We start from the raw sequence: 18,788 nt of genomic DNA on the forward strand, positions 1-18,788 counted from the left end.
TATTGAATGACTTACTATGCACAAATTTCCCATGTGTGGGACTAATAAAGGTTTATCTTAACTTAAACTGCATAGAACTTATCTTGATGCACTTTTTCTGTCTATTCATATTCACTGAAATCTAATATCATATATATTTTTTATAAATAATTTTACTCAGTCTTAAATGGTCTTTGAAGCAACACTTACTACAGTAAATAAGTCAATAATTTAAATAATTTACTTATTAATTATTACTTTTTATTAAAACGTCGGAATATAGAGTGCATGCAAATTTTTTGACATGTGTCAAAGACCTTAAGTAAACTAGCGTAATGTTGAGTATAATGCAATTAACATTTGATTTGTTTTAACCTAAAAGAAACTACAAGTCAAACTACAGTTCAAAACAACAAATTATATTCAGCATGGAGGAAAAATGCAAAATACTGAAAACACCCCATCTGCCTTTTTAGGCCTGAATCCACTGTCAGGATCAATGCTTCCTCTATGGAACTGGATGTTGTGGTGGCGAAAAATTTATTGGCGGCTGCTGATTTCTGGCTGAATCTTGGCTGAATTTTAGCAAACAAAAAAACAAACAAAAGTAGGACATGATGCTGTAACCACCATGCTTGACAGTTAGTCACATTTGTTAAGACTCCTTAACAAATGTTGCAGCAGATGTCAACCACATTGAACTTGCAATGTCCAGAAGATGGAGTACAAAAAAACCTGAAACTGTTATTTATGTTTGTGTAGTGAAGTAGATTTTGGGTAGGCTTTTACGTGATGTCCGCGAATGCAACGCTAACATCCACACCTTCCCAGCTGATAATTAGAGGCCTTATAAAAAACAACTGCGCTTCATTCTGTTCCCATGCAAGGTGGCCGAGAGCGTTAGGTGGCTAAGCACTGCAGAGTGGTTTTATTTCTTCAGGAAAGCTGCTCATTTTAGTATTGCCCTTTAGAGAGTGATAAGTGGGACGCTTGTGTTTGTTACAATGTGTTTTAATGTGTTTTGTCTTTTTTTTGCTTTAGTGGAGGTAAGGCCGCTTGTTGTGGGGCTGGGCACGTGAGGTGGAATCCCCCCTGAAGCATGAGAGTGTACACACTGGGTAATGAGTAGATTGCACCATTCAGGTTACAGTGAGAGTGGCAGTGAGGATTGCAGTGATACTACACGGGTGAGTAATTGGTGGCCCCCTTGGACACTCCTCTCTGTAGGTTTCCTCCTGAAGTGGCCGGTCTCCACCATTTTGTTTAGTTATTTTACCAAGCTACTATTTTACTAGGGTTAGCACTGTGGCGGCGAGCCTGGTCTTTTTAAGTGTTTTAATTAACGGTCTTGCATTGTAAGCCCTGCTACCTTAAGAAGTTCTGATTTTACAGCTCTATGCTTTTAGTAGTATTTAATAATAAATAAAATTTTAATCAATTTTGATTTGGAGAAAATTCTGACCCAGATGAAGGCCTGGGCATGAAAGCATGAGTAGTGGTCAGAAAAAAGCAAAAAATGTATACTGGGGACAAACCGAACCAATTCTGCTATGCCTGGTGCGTGGGAAACATTATCAATATGCTTTTTGTGACATTTTTGTGTGGTGGTGTGCCATCTGTGGTTTTTTTCTTTTTTTTTTTTCTCTCTAATGTGGTTGGGGAAACACTGGTTTAGGGAACCTCCTGACTGCCTCAGCAGACAGGGTGGCATTTGAGAATGTGAAAGTGGGTGCTGAAAAAGCTGAGACAAAAGTGGGAAGTAAAATTCATGAATTCATGCTGCAGTCAAAAGTGAAACTTCACTCAATAGTCATATTGGTCATAGCAATTTCCTTGATGAAGGTACCCAAAATGAAATTATTTGATTGCTGAAATGTTTTTTTTATCAAATACTACAAACTGTTGTTATAGGCGACTATAAACAAAATAAAATACAAAATAGTTAAACACAGTTGCAACAAGAGCACTCAGAGCGTAGGCCAAGGCCTATACTAAAACTGATATTTTATGCTGATGTCAGCATTGATAATATGGAAATCTATTGTAGTATATGTATCGTTTTGTCAGTGTGAAGTCATATAATGACATTTCAATTAATATTGCAAAGAATGTTTTAAAGCGCTCAAACAAAAAGTGCCTATGTCCTCCAGTGACTAATATATTGCTTTAAAATTTGGAGATGATCCAATGGAAACAAAAGTTTTTTCTAATTCTTGTGATCCTGACCTTTTACCATGAAGCATTACATACTACAATGGTGTTATTAATTATTATATGTGTATGTGTTTGAGGTTGTGGAACATGACACTGACAAAATGAAAAGTGCGTTGAACAGCTCTTTCCATGCCCTCATACCATATATTACTCTTTGAAAAACAATTTCAAGACACCAAGGTCAACTTTGACATTCTGGGCTAAAGGTCAAATGCTTAGCAACCTAGGTATTCATGCAACCCAACATCATTAAGTTGCTGTGAATGGAATAAATTCCACACAAAATTTTGGGTAATATAAAGTTTGGACATATTTTTCACATTTGGTGTGACCTAGACCTTAATCCAATGTTCACCAAAATTAAATCCGTTTGAGCTGTTACTAGTATCTACCATAACACAAAAAATGCTGTCTTAAACTGTAAATGGTATACTAGTGACAAACTCAAAGAAATGGAACAAATTACATATTCCTTATTTTTTTTATTTTTTTTTTGGGGGGGGGGAGCATAATATAGAAAATGGCTTTGTAGTACAAGTATGCTGCAGTGAAGAATAGGTTTCATCACAGAAGATGTCTTTCTGAAAGGCTGTAAGCGGTCACTTGGTGTTCGCTCTCTGCGGTAGAGTATCACTTCCTCTTCCTACACACAGTGGTGTTTTTGAGTAGCTTATCTGCTTAGCAATTTAATTAAAAACTTTTAGATAACTTCTGTTTTCATAGTATAATCTTCATGTGCTTCATCCGAAGCACACTGTGTACTCACTCCCTAATTCATAGCCAAAGTATTCACTTACTGTGTCGTTACTGTTTCGCTAGCTTAGCACGTAGCCGACTCGCTAGCAGCATGGCCTCTTCACCTGTCCCTCCTCCACTTTCCTGCTCATTGTGTCAGATGTTTAGTTACTCCTCGGCCTTTTTTAGCAGTAATGATACTTGTAACAAATGTAGCTTATTTGCAGCTCTGGAGGCCAGGATTACTGAATTGGAGACTCGGCCTCGCATCCTTTCATTCACCCGTAGCTAGCCAGGCCCCTGTAGCTGGTGCAGCCGAAGATAGCATAGGCCCTGCTAGCTGTTCCCCGGCAGACCCCAAGCAGCTGGGGAAAGAGGGCGGCTGGGTGACGGTGAGGAGGAAGCATAGTCTTAAACAGAAGCCTGATGTACATCACCAACCTGTTCATGTGTCTAACAGTTTTTCCCCACTCGGCGACACACCCGATGGGGATCAAACTCTGGTAATTGGCGATTCTGTTCTGAGACGTGAAGCTAGAGACACCGGCAACCATAGTCAATTATCTTCCAGGGGCCAGAACAGGCAACATTGAGGGAAATTTAAAACTGCTGGCAAAGGCTCAACGTAAATTCAGTAAAATTATAATTCACATCGGCAGTAATGACACCCGGTTACGCCAATCGGAGGTCACTAAAATCAATATTGAATCAATGTGTAACTTTGCCAAAACAATGTCGGACTCTGTAGTTTTCTCTGGTCCCCTCCCCAATCAGACCAGGAGTGACATGTTTAGCCGCATGTTCTACTTAAATTGCTGGCTATCTGAGTGGTGTCCCAGAAACGATGTGGGCTTCATAGATAATTGGCAAACCTTCTGGAGGAAACCTGGTCTTGTTAGGAGAGACGGCATCCATCCCACTTTGGATGGAGCAGCTCTCATTTCTAGAAATATGGACAAATTAAACCCCCCAAAATATGACTATCCAGAGTTGGGACCAGGAAGCAGAGTTGCAGTCTTACACGCCTCTCTGCAGCTTCTCTTCCCCTGTTTACCCCCCCCAAAAAAACCCCATCTCCATTGAGACTGTGTCAGCTCCCAAACAGATAAAAAAAACACAAACTTAAAAACCAGCAATTGATTTGGAGAAAAAAATGACAACGAAAGAACAATACAGTATCCACATCTGAACCAAAGAGTAAAACAGTGAAATGTGGATTATTAAATATTAGGTCTCTCTCCTCCAAGTCTCTGTTAGTACATGACTTAATAATTGATCAACAAATCGATTTACTCTGCCTTACAGAAACCTGGTTGCAGCAGGATGATTATGTTAGTTTAAATGAATCAACACCCCGAGTCATTCTAACTACCAGAAACCTCGAAGCACAGGCCGAGGGGCGTGTGGCAGCAATTTTTCACACCAGCCTATTAATCAACGAAAGACCAAGACAGACTTTTAATTCATTTGAAAGCCTGATGCTTAGCCTTGTCCACCCCAGCTGTAAAACTCAGAAACAAGTCTTCTCAGACTTTTTATCTGATTTAGTGCTCAGCTCAGATAAAATAATTATTGTGGGTGATTTTAACATCCATGTAGATGCTAAAATGACAGCCTCAACATGGCATTTAATCTGTTATTAGACTCAATTGGCTTCTCTCAAAATGTAAAAGAACCCACCCACCACTTTAATCACACTCTAGATCTTGTTTTAACATATGGCATAGAAACTGAACATTTAACAGTGTTTCCTAAAAACCCTCTGCTGTCTGATCATTTCCTGATAACATTTACATTTACAATAATTGATTACACAGCAGTGGAGAGTAGACTTTATCAAAGTAGATGTCTTTCTGAAAGTGCTGTAACTAAGTTTAAGAATATAATCCACCCACTGTTATCATCCTCAATGTGCTGTACCAACACAGAGCAGAGCAGCTATCTGAACGCTACTCCAACAGAGGTCGATTATCTTGTTAATAATTTTCCTCCTCACTACGCATTTACTCTCTGGATACTGTAGCTCCTGTGAAAACTAAGGCCTCAAATCAGAAGTACCTGACTCCGTGGTATAATTCTCAAACACGTAGCCTAAAGCAGATAACTCGCAAGCTGGAGAGGAAATGGCGTGTCACAAATTTAGAGGATCATCATTTAGCCTGGAGAAATAGTTTGCTGCTTTATAAGAAAGCCCTCCGCAAAGCCAGAACATCTTACTATTCGTCACTGATTGAAGAAAATAAGAACAACCCCAGGTTTCTCTTCAGCACTGTAGCCAGGCTGACAAACAGTCAGAGCTCTACTGAGCCAACAATCCCTTTAACGTTAACTAGTAATGACTTCATGAACTTCTTCACAAATAAAATTTTTATCATTAGAGAAAAAATTACCCATAACCATCTGACAGATGTAATATTATCTACAGCTACTTTTAGTACCATTGATATTCATTTAGACTCTTTTTCTCCAATTGATCTTTCTGAGTTAATTTCAATAATTAATTCCTCCAAACCATCAACGTGTCTTTTAGACCCCATTCCTACAAAACTGCTCAAAGAAGTCCTGCCATTAATTAATTCTTCGATCTTAAATATGATCAACCTATCTCTAATAATCGGCTATGTACCACAGGCCTTCAAGGTGGCTGTAGTTAAACCTTTACTTAAAAAGCCATCTCTAGACCCAGCTGTCTTAGCTAATTATAGGCCAATCTCCAACCTTCCTTTCATATCAAAAATCCTTGAAAGAGTAGTTGTCAAACAGGTAACAGATCATCTGCAGAGGAATGGCTTATTTGAAGCGTTTCAGTCAGGTTTCAGAGCTCATCACAGCACAGAAACAGCTTTAGTGAAGGTTACAAATGATCTTCTTATGGCCTCTGACAGTGGACTCATCTCTGTGCTTGTCCTGCGAGACCTCAGTGCTGCGTTTGATACTGTTGATCATAATATCCTATTAGAGCGATTAGAACATGCTGTAGGTATTACAGGTACTGCGCTGCAGTGGTTTGTATCATATCTATCTAATAGACTCCAATTTGTTCATGTAAATGGAGTCTTCTTAACACGCTGAGGTTAATTATAGAGTTCCACAGGTTTCAGTGCTAGGACCAATTCTATTTACATTATACATCGCAGGTGTCGAACTCCAGGCCTCGAGGGCCAGTGTCCTGCAGGTTTTAGATGTGTCCTTAATCCAACACAGCTGATTTAAATGGCTAAATGACCTCCTCAACATGTCTTAAGTTCTCCAGAAGCCTGGTAATGAACTAATCATTTGTTTCAGGTGTGGTGACCCAGGGTGATATTTAAAACTTGCAGGACATCGGCCCTCGAGGCCTGGAGTTCGACACTCCTTTTATACATGCTTCCCTTTAGGCAGTATCATTAGAAGACATAGTATACATTTTCACTGCTATGCAGATGACACCCAACTCGATCTGTCCATGAAGCCAGATAACACACATGAAAATGAAAGTCCTCTAGGTTTCTGATACAAAAACCCGGGTGACCTCTAACTTTCTGCTTCTTAATTCAGATGAAACTGGCCCTAATAAATCTTAGAAATATGGTGTCTAACCAGATACTTATTCTGGATGGCATTAGTTTGCCCTCTGTTACGTGTCTGCAGGCTGCATGTTTTCTTTCCCTCTCCTTTTGTTTGCTAATCCCTTAGGTCGCAGACTGCAGGCTGATGTCAATCTGGGGATGTCCAACCAATTAGAGGAGGGAGACCCTGATTGGACAAACCAGGAGTGCACACCTTGATAAGGAGACTCACCTGTGGCTGGGTGCGGCCTCTCTTCCCTCCTTTGAAATGTTTGGCTCATGTGTAAAGCTCCTCTGCTGTGTTTCTTTTGTTTGATGGTTGTGGTGGGAGTAAAAGTGGACTAGGTAAGTTTGGGGACCCCATACACTTACTCACGTAGAGACTCTTTGTTAGAAACACTAGGTAAGTAGGTTGGTGCCACCCATGTAATTTTGAGCTTGTTTTGAGTTGTGGTTTAGGGACTTTCTGTTTTTGTTTTTTCTAGGATAGTAGCTCAGCTATGTTTTGGTTTTGTCTTTTTGGTGTTTTTTTGGCACAACCTAACGGTCCCTTTCTCCCCCACATTTGTTGTTTGAATTTGGGTTATTTATTTTGTGGGAGCGCTGCCATTAAATCTTTTTCTTAACACCTTTACTGAGGTTCCGGAGTTGTTGTGTTATTCCCTCCCGCCCTCGGGGAGACGTAACACCTCCAACAACACTGAGGAACCTTGGAGTCATTTTTGACCAAGACATGTCCTTCAATGCACATATTAAACAAATATGTAAGACTGCTTTCTTCCATTTGTGCAACATCTCTAAAATTAGAAATATCCTGTCTCAGAGTGATGCTGAAAAACTAGTTCATGCATTTATTACTTCCAGGCTGGACTACTGTAATTCACTATTATCAGGATGTCCTAAAAACTCACTGAAAAACCTTAAGTTAATCCAAAATGCTGTGGTAAGAGTACTGACAGGGACTAGAAAGAGAGAGCATATTTCTCCTGTTTTGGCTTCCCTTCATTGGCTTCCTGTTAAATCCAGAATTGAATTCAAAATCCTGCTCCTCGCATACAAGGTCTTAAATAATCAGGCCCCATCTTATCTTAATGACCTTGTAGTACCATATCACCCTATTAGATCACTTCGCTCTCGCACTGCAGGCTTACTTGTTGTTCCTAGAGTATTTAAAAGTAGAATGGGAGGGAGAGCCTTCAGTTTTCAGGCCCCTCTTCTGTGGAACCAGCTTCCAGTTTGGATTTGGGAGACAGACACTATCTCTACTTTTAAGATTAGGCTTTACTTTCCCATATGGAAAAGAAATGGTAAAAACTTGTGATTTACTCATGAAAGTGGCCACTTTCTCATTACTTTCATATATTGTTTTAGTAAGTATCCAAAACATACAAGTTTCATTTATATAATTTTTCAATTATATAAATTATGTTTTCACTCTTGTATGCTTTTCATACAACTTTCACACAAGACAGATATAAACTTTATAAGAATTATATATCTTTTCCATACGGGTTTCCTTTTTGAGTATTTAAAAGTAGAATGGGAGGGAGAGCATATAGTTAGGGCTGGATCAGGTGACCCTGAATCCTCCCTTAGTTATGCTGCAAAACCGGTAGGCTGCTGGGGGATGATGCATTGAGTATTTCTTCTTCAGTTGCCTTTCTCACTCACTGTGTATTAATAGACCTCATTACTTGTTATTAATCTCTGGCTCTCTCCCGCAGCATGTCTTTTGACCAGTTTACCTCCGCTCACCCTAACTGGTTGCAGAACATGGCCGCCCCTCCCTGAGCCTGGTTCTGCCGGAAGTTTCTTCCTGTTAAGAGTTTTTCCTTCTCATTGTCGTCAAAGTGCTTGCTCATAGCTGATGATATGATTGTTGGGGATTTCTGTTGTATTATTGTAGGGTCTACCTTACAACATGCACTGTGATTTGTGTTATTCTAATGTTGTATGGAAATACAACATTCAATTCCAATTTACAGTGCCAAAGTTGGTATATTTTGCATGATGTTTCACAATATAAAAATACATTTATCAAAACACATATACAGATCCAATATGTACTGAATTACTACAGCTCAAATGTCAGTGTAGGCAGTCCTTAAGTTTAAAGTTTTACACTCAATTGACTGAATCATGATGAATATCAAATAATATGCATTAAATTAATTTCCTGATGATGATGCTATCATCTTGTTGTAAAGTCAGCACACTCACTTCACCAGATGCACCTTGTTTCTTTTCCTCACCTTTGATTGGGTGTGGTGCCATCCCTTAATTGCACTCGCCTGTCACCCGTTATGTAAGGACTGCACTCACCTACAGCTCACACGTTGGGTTTTTTTTGTTTGTTTTTTTCCCCCACTCCCACATGGGGTGGCAGCTGAGGTGAGTTTCTGTTTGAGTCTCCTGAGTTCATGCATTATTGTGATTACTGAGTGAGTTAAATCACGCTTTATTTCCTTTCATAGTTAGCAGTCCATGTGTCTCTTTCCTTTAATACGGATTATATAATAAAACAAGAAACCTGCAAGTTATTGATGACTGTTCATTCTCATCCTGACTCGGTGAGCCCATGACGGTAACTATCTCCAATCACCAATGAGCCTTCCTTCAAAACACATTTTAAAGGATTCAATTAAATTATATTCATAATAGGAAACCCCCCCCAAATGAACAACATTACATGTTCTGTAGTAATACTTCAACTGGAAAGTTAAACAAACATTACTAAACATTAAAATTTGAATGCACGAAGAGAAATGAGACAGTTGTCATTCATAGTGAGAAAAAATTAAAAAGGAACTACACAAATTCTGGATGTGATACTGTATACTGTTCATAAACACACTGACGTCATATAGTTTCACAATGTGATATATGAAGCAGTTTCTATTCCATTTTCCATCAAACACATTAATGCTAGATTACTAGCATATCTAAGAATAACACCAAACACTAAACTAATGGGGTTGCTGTCATGATTTCATTGCATAAAACATTAATGTGTGCAAACCATGTTTTAAATATTATATATGTATATTGATCTTCACATTATACCTTCACATAAGTTACCTCATGAAAATGAGGAAGTTTAATAAAGAAATGCTCATCTTTCTGTGGCTTATTTTAGAATGTTCATACTAAATATTTCCAGGACTTAATATTAATATCAGGAATACATTATAAAGAATGTAATTCACACATATTTGATTTCTTCTTGAAGCATTTTTCTGTCCAACTGAAAAAAGAGACAAAAAAAAAAATAAACTGAAAATATCAGAATGAGGATGTTCATCTCTGTGAATCTGTCTGGAAAACCCTAATCAGTCTATTTGAGAAGTGAAAGTAGACAGCAAAGCGTTTAAAGGCTGGCACACTGACATTAAGATGCAGAATTATGCAGAGGAGGAATCCATCCTTTTTTTTTTTTCCCCCAATATTTTTTTAAATTCACTAGTCACTGGAGGAAAAAAGGTGCTAAAATCTGAGAATAGGACAGAGAAGAGAAGCAGCTTTACAACAACTTAAACTTTACCTATTAATTTTCCATCTGATACTGATTTCAACCAGCATGTCTCCCAGTCTTGATTTTACTCGAACTTTTGAAATAGTAAGAAATGCTGTGAGTGTTTTCCTGCTGATAGTCATTTTTTACATCATGCAGTACATTTTTGACATGCATTTCTTATGCTCTTGCATGCCAGGCCTACATGTAAATGGTGTACTGTACCTGGTCCTTCCACCTATGATCCTCACCTTTGTTGTCAACATTCTTGAGCCTTTTCAGCGAAGAAAGGTTTTTTATAACATGGACTGTTTAAGCTGTGAGGGCTACACCAGTAATTTCAGAGGGTATCTTGCTAAGTCAGTTTTTAAGTATGTCAGTCTGGCTGCTATATGGATAGCCTCTGTTCTGTTTGATGGAGACTGGTACTTTTGCCTGATGACAAATCTTAACCTGAATCAGACTGGAATCCCATGCAAAGCAAATCTTACCTATGAGGAGCAACGCATTCAAGACAAATACATGAAGGATTCAAATGTGAGTAACAATCCATTAATGAACTGGGTTATCTAAATTAAAATAGCTATAAAAACAAAACTACAATAAAATTGTATGTTTATTTATGACACTTTATTGTGGCTTAATGGAATGATAATAAACTCCTTTACCATATAAGTATTTAACGTAAATAAATCAAAGTTGATAGCCATGCTGCTTATATGCTGGGCATACTGGTAATATCAATACTCCAATGGTAAAAGTGTTTAAAAAAATTAGAGCTTTTATACGAGTATTTTATGTATAAAAATGATGTTATTTTTCTTTCTAGGACGATGCCCTTTATGTCATCTTTGGTTTTGTGTGTGTTTGGAGCATCTATGAAATGCGAAGAGCTTTTTGTAGATCAAGACACCAGTGTTGTCCTCCTTACTACAGCGTGGTTTATGAAGATCTTCTGGCAGAGGAAGTCAGCAGCCATTTGAATGAAAAGCTGAAAAAAATAGCAGCAGAAAAGGCTGAGGTAATCTGTAAGCTCTACCTTCAGAATATAAGGAGACATGAACTGACGGAACAAAATGAAGAAGATGTTGACATTTCTGATACTTGGAAGATCATTTCTGCCTCAGATTTCTACTTGATGGAAAATGAAAAATGTGAATCAGTTGTGTAATGGAAGGGATCAAGTTGGACAGGACACATGACAGCGCAAATCAATATTCATTCATTTTTGTGATATATCTCCTTTATTCAGATACCATTTGTTAATCTACAATAACTCTTCAAATGCAGTATATATGTTTTTTTTGTTTTTTTACAATTAAACTTCTTTATACCAGTTTGATCTTACTATCTCAGATTAATTGTTCTTTTCATTAACATATTGCATATTTCTGAAAGCAAATATAACAATCAAAATCATTTTATTTTACATTTCATTTATTTTATATTTTATTTATCTTTTAAGTTAAGTTTTATTTTACACCATTTTATACAGTTATTGTACAAAATGTTGTTTTATCTAGATGAATATTGTTAAATTCAAAGGCTTGAAGAAAAAATATGGCACTATGAGAACCATATAGGAAATGAAATACCAGATTCTTTGTAGTGGATTTAAAGGCAAAGAAGCCTTTAACCTTAAAGAAACTGCATTTCAGACAACTAAAAAATATACTGAAACTGGAGGTGCCCTAACAAGGCTGAATATAGACTCGGTGAGAAGATGCGAAAAGCAGCAGACAGTTTTAGAAAGTTTATTAACAAAACAAGATGGGAACTAGAAGGGAAGGGGCCCAAGGAAACGCATTGCCCCACGCAAACTCATTGAGTCTATCAATGAGGACACAGGGAGTTAACAAGCTATCAGAGGGAAATGGCCAAAATGTGGTCAGTTTAATGAGTGCCGCATTACTTGAGAGAAAGGTGGTCTGAGGCACCTTTCTCTCAAGTAATGCGGTGTGGGCGGCTGGTGGTAATTACAATCTAGCAGGGCACCACTGCAACCTCCAGCTTTTGAATAGAGGGTGCTCGACTGAGGAACAAGAAACAGCAGCAGGAAAGGTATTACCCCAGGAAAGATCCTCCCAATGGCAGACACAGCAAAGGTAAATGAAGTCCACAGATTTATGACTGCAAAATAGGAAAAATATTATTCATATTCCAAGCTAAGGAAGATGTAAAGCTGAACTTTGTCTCACTATCATAACAGCACATTTAACAGCTTAGGCTTTCCTTTCCCTCTTCTACACAAAAACCTCAGATGCTTTGGAGATGTACTAAAATCCAAAGTTTTGCTAAGGTTCCAGTCATTTGTCAAGCTAACTAGCACTGTAGTTACAGATATAATCTATTATATTATCAATACCACCCTGAATTTTACTGGGTATCGGATCAGAAAGGAAATCGGTGTTATCGCACATCACCAGTTGGTACCACGTACAGACCTTTTTACATCTATAGTACCTCCCCGCATTAACAATACAAAGCATACATCGCTGTGGCACGATTTTAGTTCAAACTTGTAACGTACACCTGGTAGTCGGTTTGGACTGGAGTCAGATTGCGTTCACACAATAAATGAACATCTCAATAAATGAACATCTCGCACTGTGACCTTTCTTCCAAAAGGTCACAGTGCGATTGTTTTGGTCTACAAGTGAGCACAAACTAAATGCATCAAGGTGGAAAATGAACCATAGTTCAATTTAAACTGACTAAACACCCTTATAAGTTATAAGGCTTTTTGTCAATTTTCAACCAATAAATCATTATGTAAGCAAAATTTTAATGGTTTGTTAACATGACCTCTATGGAATGCCAGGACTGACATAATGAATTATTAAATACACCATTAAATCATTAATTAAATGTGTCAATAATGAATTAAAAAATATGTATTAATAATTAATAATTTATTTGTTTCACATTTTAATTAATTAATTACACATTTAATTAATTATTGACACATTTAATTAATTATTTAATGAAGCATTTATTTAATTCATTTTGACACTCTTGTCTCCTTCAGCTCTCACCCTGAATTAATTTTATCTGTCAGCCTAACCCATCAAACTCAGGGGGTGGGGTTAACGCTGTCACTGCAGCTTCTCTAACATCTGATTGGTTGTTTTGTAAAGTAAGTCAAGACAGGTCGATCCTATAATCGATTGCTGTTGTGGACGTGGGCAGACAGGTATCCCAGAATGTATTTCAAATCACAAGCAGCAATGGTGGTGACCTAAAGTTTTAAAATACCACGTTTTTCTGTCACCAACTATTATTTTATCCGCGAATGTAGTGGCGTAATCTTCACATGTCTGGTCGGGTTGTCAACATAGAACATGTTTGCAAAACAAAAGTGCTCAGATGTTTTCAGAGATGTCACTAGCTCTGCTAACAGTCAGCTGACAGAGTGTACCAAGCTCACAGCCCCGGTGTTCCAGCTTAACTGTTTTTTTTTAAATATATGTTAACCAGTTTGTTTACATTTTCCACTCTCTGTGTTCCACATGTTGCATTCGCAGATTCTCATTTTCACCGAACGATCGTCTCTTTCCGCCTGGTCTTGTGTCTCTGTGTTTCTGTAACATAAATAACAAGCTAATATTTTCCTCAGGACACCAGCGAGCAGCTTTAATTATGAAGCTGTCACCTTTAAATAGCATAACAAAAGGGCATAACATAATATGGATCAAAGTCTGACGAGTATGTGTACTACTCTCTTTAAAAAACAGAGTATATAAGTACAGTAGAGTGCAGAGATTAACGAATATATGCCTCACACTTGCTCAGTTACCAGCTTCACTAAATGGCACCTATGAGTCAGACCTTGCTGTATTTTCTTAGAACTCTGTGACACGTTAGAAGATCTGATAAGGGTTATTTGGAAAATATAATTAAAGCCACAAACCAGACACTTGCCAAATCTGTTGCTTCTATAATCAGCACAAGTGTTCAGCTGTGACATGACAATGATTGGAAACCTAACATAATAAGTTAGCCTTCGAATGTGCTAAATGTGAATTAGGAACAATGTACCTATGTATTCCTACATAGATACACTATCAAAACATACTTACAGTAAAATGACAGGGAAACATAGAAAATAGGATTACTTTAACTTAGTAGAAATGTGAGAATATAACAGCTTATAATAGTCTTATGATAGTTTTCTAAAAAATTAAGACAACTTTTTGTTTATTTTCTTGAGTTAATGGGGGCCTCATCATTACTTAACAAATATACTGACGTCTTGCTCTCTTCTAGCACTAACCTGAAACCTTTTTAAATCCAGCCTAAAAACATCTGCTGCCTTTTCTGCTAAATGTGCATATTTACTCTTATTATATTATCTTTAATTTTGTAGTATATGCTTTATATCAAAACAAAATAGAAAACAGAAGTCACACATTTCAAAGGTGACATATCAATATTGCACTTCACATGGCCACAAGAGGTCCTTCTAGGCTAGCATGTATTTTCTTTTAAAACACTGAGGCTGCAGTTTATCTTAGATTAATATATGGGTTTTATTACCTTGCTCAGTGGTGTGCTTGTGTGTGGCTTTTGGTGTTTGTGTGTGTGTGTGGCTTTTGGTGTTTGTGTGTGTGTGTGTGTGTGTGTGTGTGTGTGTGTGTGTGTGTGTGTGTGTGTGTGTGTGTGTGTACAAACACATCCATTTTTTTGTAATACAGGACTACCATGTCGTTCCTCATTCACCAACCATGGACTAGAAAACTGTCGGTCATGCTTTAAAAGCTGTTTTAAAAGTTAAAATGAAAATCAAGCTTAAATTATGTGAAAGACCTTCCTGTGAAGTCATTCCATTTCCAGATGTGACTGATAGGTATGTAGGTGTCAAAGCTCACACTCAGTAGAGCCCTCTGCGGCATCGAGCCAGGATTTTACATTGTAATTTATCAAAAAATTTGTGTGTGCATGTGAGGTGTTGATGTATTTTCATTCATCTGTTAATCAAAGCAATGGAAAATTGTTCGATTATATCTAATGTTTGCACATTATCACACAATTTATTTTAATTTAATGTAAATACGGTTAATCCATGTGGATAACAACACAGTTTGTGTTTATGTATGCTTGACGGGTGCAGGTTTATTATGGTATTCTTGTATACCATTTGATACAGTTTCATTCATAAGCATGTTTTTATTTATATGGCATGGTATTTTTTAAATGGCACTTTCCAAACTAAACATGATAAAGTCATAATACTACTGAATGAGACTATAAAGTCATTAGTATGAGGGGCCGTACAAGCCAAAATTCATTCTTTCACTCTCACACACATACATTCTTCTTTCACACACATATATTTTCACTCTCACATACATATATTTTCACTCTCACATACATACATTTTCATTTATGCATTCCTACATTTTGCTCTCATTTACATGCATTCAGTATGCATTTAATCTAACAAATAATATATGTATGTAAGCAGAGAATGCATACATGTCAGAAGAAAATATATGTATGCAAGAGAATAATGTATGTGAATGAAAGAGTATAGTGGAAACGGAAGGAGTTTAATGGAAACGGAAGGCTGGGTGTCTGTACCGCTGTGATTGGCTGAGAAGCACGCGCGGGTCACTTTCAAGTGTCCGGCAGCATGGAGGGGGGAGAAGAAACTCGAGTTCTTCAGCAAGCTATCGGGGTGTTAAGAAATATTTTATCGTCTCCTGAAACGGTCACATCGTTGTCCTCGTCACTTGATCGAGATGGGACGGGCTCAACTTTTTTTTTACGTGCGCTCAGAATAGTGGGACAAAAATAACGCCACAGTAACCCAGAAAGAGTAATATTTCAAACTCCGCCACTCTGTGCTTCTCTGCCACTGCCTCGTTTGAGTTTTGGACGAAATGGATTCTGGGATATTGCATTTCGTCATTTCGAGCCGATTGGAGACCAGAACAGCCAATCAGATATTTTTGCATCCAAGTCTGTGATTGGCTGGTTTTGTGGCACAAAAATAACGCCATAGGTCACAAAATAAACTTTTAAGATATTTTCATGCGAGAATGGTGCTGTGTAAACTTCAAATATCTGCTTGATTCATCAAGACATCACATATACCATAAGTGCTCTAACATTTTCGGAGATGCCTGTTACCTATGGCGTTATTTTTGTCCCACTATTCTATTCTATTTTTCTTATTATTTTCTAATTATATACAGTGATGTAATGAAGTTATAAATAATTATATGATAAATTAACACATGACTGTGTTCTCATAGATGAGCGAACTAAACGAGCACTGAAGGCTTGGCATAAACTGCCCGTATGAATACAGAATATAAAAATGATTAAAAACTGAATAAAGCTAAATGTGAACAAAACTCACAGTGAAGACCAAGGCCAATGAGCCCAACCAACAGGGAAACACTCAGCAGCCCCAAAGTAAGAATAACAGCTTTGTGAAACTTCCCATCAGAGCTCTTTGGACCTGACAAGAAAAAAAAGTCAGAGATGTCTTTCACATAATGCAACATATGCAACATATACTCAGTTACTGCGGTACAGTAAGTCTGGACTGGTTCTCCGTCTTAAGGCTCTGAGTTAGAATTACTAGAAACTAATTAAAGGAGACGTCCTAACTGCCTACACCTAGATAATGATACCACTGTCTCTGATAACATACTCTGATTAAGCAACTCTGTTAGTCAAGTACAGTCAGTCACGCCCTTGTTTCCCTAAAGTAGCAGGCCAAGAAATAAACGCCCTAAGTGACGGTCAGCTTGTGGGCTAGAGCAACCTCTTAGAAGCAATAAAAGCTGTAATAGCCATACACATATTTTAACCTTCACCGTTTAACAACACAATTCAGACTAAATGCAGGTAAGATATTTATTTAAGTCACAAAAGCCAATTTCTATAAATCACTTTATAAATCACCAAGACTAATCATAATAGATGAAATGGGATAACTGCCACTAAATACCGCTATGGTCTCATAGTTCCTCCAAAGTCCATAATTCAACATTGCAAAAAATTAGCAGCAAAGAAAAGACTTGTGGCTCCAATTTTTAGATCACAGTTGTTTGGCCATAATTAACCGTCTGGAACACTCTGAAATATTATATTGCTGAGACCGCTCCAGAGACTCCAGTTTCACAACACTTACAACTTGTTTTTAACTATGTACATGGTTACCCCGCTGAGTTCCTATTCATCACATTACTAGAAGTCCTAGATGGATGAGGTTTGGGGGATTTCAGTCCTTTGACAATCTCCATCGAACTGGAAATTCTTACCTGTTTGAATTGTTGAAGAGCTTCTGTTGACTGACTTGCCATGTTGAACATTGACATAGATTTCCTCCATCTCTCCTGAGATAGTCAGCTTTCTTTTAGAGAGTCAGCTCTGCAGTACACGTTACTTGAAGCATAAATGAGGAAGGTTTTAGCTTAGTTCCTTCTTGTCTTTTACAGAAGTTTTATCAGAAGTCATACTGTATGTGTTGAACCCAGAAGTGTCACTTCTAATAACACTTCTATAACTCAGTTTAAGTTTGAAGGTTGAAGTCTCCTGGAATAGTCTGAATGACTAATGTTACATGAAAAGACAGATATACAACAAAATTCAAAACTCAGCAGAAGGTCTAGATCTTGTCCCTTGAAGCTGCTCATTACCCACTGTGTGGATCATAAAGGTATAATGAAAGTGAGCAGGCAATCTGCATATACATTAATCTCACAAAGATGCACTGAAATCACCAATCAATCACATTCCACTTGGCCTTGTGTCCAATGAACTTCAATTCAATTCAAAATGTATTTTTATAGCATATTTAAAAGCAGCAGAGTTGACCAAAGTGCTTCACAATCAGTTAAGAACAAGAGAAAACAATAGAGAAACAAATGCAGATGAATGAGAAACAAATACAGATAAATGAGAAGACAATGTATTAACATTAAAAAACAGGTCTGAGGTTATTCAAACTGAACTTGAGTTAAAAGCCAATGTTGCGGGGGGCGGAGATAGTTCAGTAGGTACAGTGATCTCCCCATGATGGGAAGGTCGGGGACTGGAATCAACCGAATCCAGGCTACCCTGAGGTACCCTTGAGCAAGGTACCGTCTCTACACACTGCTCCCCGGAGCAAGTGAATGGGTTAAATGCGGAGGACTACAAAATTTCCCACGTGTGGGACTATAAGGGGTTTAAAATTTTAAAAAAGGGGGAGTTTTAAGACACCATTTAAAAGACTGAATAGACTCTGAAGTACAAATATCATCTGGCAGACTATTTCAGAGTCCAGGCGTTGCAACTTGGGCAAAGGCCCCATCTCCTCTATGCTTCAATCGAGACCTCGGTTATACTAAGAGCATCTGGTTAGACAATGTCAGTGCTCTTTTGGGGTTATAAATGTTGAGGAGTTTGCTTAAATAACTGGGTGCCATATTATTTAAAACTTTAAAAGTAAGTAAAAGAATCTTAAAATTAATACAGTATTTGAAAGGGAGCCAGTGTAAATGTGCTGAATCTGGAGTGATGCGTTCATACATTCTAACACCTGTTAAACTTGCTGCAGCAGCATTTTAGACTAACTGCAAGCGAAGCGATGAGTGTTGAAGACCAAAATAGAGAGAATTGCAGTCGTCCAGTCTGGAAGTGATGAAGGCATGAACAAGTGTTTCTAGGTCTTTTCGAGGAAGATAAGGCTTCACATAACTGATAAAAACTGGTTTTAACTGTGGACACTTGCTTCTGTAATTTAAAAAGAGCTATCTAAAAACACTCCGAGATTTCTTACAGTGTGAGAATGATGACAAACAAGT

The sequence above is a fragment of the Oreochromis aureus genome, linkage group 16 (assembly GCF_013358895.1).
Source record: "Oreochromis aureus strain Israel breed Guangdong linkage group 16, ZZ_aureus, whole genome shotgun sequence".
Taxonomy (NCBI): Eukaryota; Metazoa; Chordata; class Actinopteri; order Cichliformes; family Cichlidae; genus Oreochromis; species Oreochromis aureus.